This window comes from Myotis davidii, unplaced genomic scaffold (assembly GCF_000327345.1).
Source record: "Myotis davidii unplaced genomic scaffold, ASM32734v1 scaffold293, whole genome shotgun sequence".
In the NCBI taxonomy this organism is placed as follows: Eukaryota; Metazoa; Chordata; class Mammalia; order Chiroptera; family Vespertilionidae; genus Myotis; species Myotis davidii.
The window spans coordinates 940,613-942,923 of NW_006285115.1; the positions used below are offsets into that span (position 1 = coordinate 940,613).

Here is a 2,311-nt window from a genome sequence, read left to right on the forward strand (position 1 = left end):
TAACAATGGGAGGGAGAAAAACAACCTTGATATGGGGATGAAGATCACTGATAAAAGGAGGATGTCCAGAAACGTTATCAACAATAAGCAAAACCATGAAAAATATATTATTCTTCAAAATGCCTCCTGAATGGCTATTTCATTTTGCTGGCATAGCCATTCAGGAGGGCATTTTGGAAGAGGAGCTGGGTCATCCATGACTCCTTACTGGTTCTGTGGTCCAGTGGCAGTGTGTGCTTATGGAAGGCCTTAGGCTTCTCACTGCGCCAGATCATAAAGGGTTTCAATGTGTAGCCTGCAGCATTGCCCCCAGCAGGGCTGTTATCCTGTCCTAATAAGCCTTGAAATCTGGTATTGACTTGGCCTCCTTATGGATGAAAGTCCTCTCAGGCATCTCTTTCCAGAATAGAAAAGTTTTGTTCATATTGAGTATGTGATTTGGCAAGTAATTTTCCTCCACAATCAGCTTAATTCAGTTTCCAAAAATTCTTCAGGTGCCTTCACATCAGCACTCACAGACTCACCACTCACGTTCACAATTATATAATGAATAATGATTCTGGAATCATTCGAACCACCAGTGCTAGCAGTAAATGCCACATTGTAGTCAGATCCAACCTCGCATACTTTTTGATTTTTCTGTGATTGACACGGTGCTGCGAGGGATATGCTCTGTGTCTGGTCTTCAATCAGGTCATTGGAAGACTCTCCATGTCTGATAAGGGCCCTTCTTAAATGTTTGTTAGACTAGCCTTCAATGAAGCAGATCCTTTTAACAGTTTCCATCACTTTGTTTGCTTTTTATTTATTTTTTATCTTCCTTGTTGGAAGTATTATACATGTCCCATTTTTTCCTCATTGTCCCCTTCTAGCCCGCCACCCACCCTCTGCCCCAGGCCTTTACCAGACTACTGCCTATGTCCATGGGTTATCAATATATGCATACAAGTTCTTTGGTTAATTTCCTTCCAGCCACTCACCTTTCCCCACTTTCCCTCTGAGATTCCACAGTGTGTTCATTGCTTTTTGTTCTTAAAGAGCATAGCTATGGTTTCCACCTGAAGAGCAATGGCTATCACTAATTTTCTGCCTTCATAGTCTTTAATCACTTTTAATTTCATTTGAGGATCATTCACATAATGTGGCCTTTTACTGGCAGTAGATTTTGCATGTTTAGGGGCCATAATAAACAAAACAACATGAGATTAAGTCAATCTATTAATTGCTTTAGGGAAGATCAGATACTATATGCAATTAAGAATTTAATTGATCAGAAATATTGGCTGGTGCTTTTATTTGCTTGCAGTGTCCTAATCTGGCTTTGATATCAGGGTAATGCTTACCTCAGAAAATGGGTTTAGGACTGTTCTTTCCTCTTCAATTTCCTGGAAGTGTGTAAGAAGGAGTAGCGTTAATTCTTCTCTAAATGTTTGGTAAAATTCAACAGTGGGAGCATACTGTCCTGGACTTTACTTAGTGGAAGGTTTTTCATTACTAATTCACTCTCCTCACTCATTATCAGTCTATTCAGACTTTCGATTTCTTCATGACTCAGAGTTGGTAGGTTTTATGTTTCTAGGAATTTGGAAACATTGAAAAGTCCTATTTCTTAACTTTGGAAGTCCTATTATTGCTGAGGAAATAAAATAAGCTTCACTATTAATCATATTGTAGACCTTCTTCATATAAGGTGGTTGGTAATTCCCAGGTAAATGCCAACTTCTTTTGTATTAATAATCTGTGTTTTGGGGCATTTCCCCTTTTGGGACTTCTCTCTTCAGGGTGGCATCTGGGTTTATTGTAATGGCTTGGAGAAAATTATTTCATTTGTGTGTTGTCACGGAGTTTTCTCTGGCTTGCACTGAGGTTTCTCATAGTGCTTGGCCCATTTGCCCTCTTCTGCTATTGTAGCATACTCTGCTGAGAGACCAAGATTGATATAATTGCGGTCTATTCTCTTTGCTTGTTCACTGTAAGATGATCTCAGATATTTTGATAAATGTCCCAAATATTACACTCTGGGACCTAACATCCACTATGCTCCAAAATGACATTTTTAATAACCTTGAAAAAAGGTTAGCTGTAGCTCTAAGCATTCTTTGAGTATTATCAGTCAAATGATTGGTTTCAGCAATTTCATGGTATAAATAGGGCGATTGAAGGTAGTGATTTTAGGTTAAAGCTTAAAATTGAATTGAAACAAATGAACTCCTACATCTCATTCATACATAATAAAACTCTTCTTATGCATGAAAAACATTACTACATTTTGAGTACTATATTTTGAGAAATATATTACTATATTTGTAAT

The 2,311-nt window shown here is 38.0% G+C and overlaps 1 long non-coding RNA gene across 1 annotated transcript in view; it reads right to left on the reverse strand.

The window, feature by feature from the left end:
• Positions 1–1,521: 1,521 nt before the first annotated feature.
• The window catches only part of LOC107181813, a 4,829-nt gene continuing 4,039 nt past the window's right edge, over positions 1,522–2,311 (reverse strand). The window contains exon 3 of the long non-coding RNA XR_001512518.1: positions 1,522–1,575. This is a non-coding gene — a long non-coding RNA (uncharacterized LOC107181813). The remainder of the gene's footprint in view (positions 1,576–2,311) is intronic.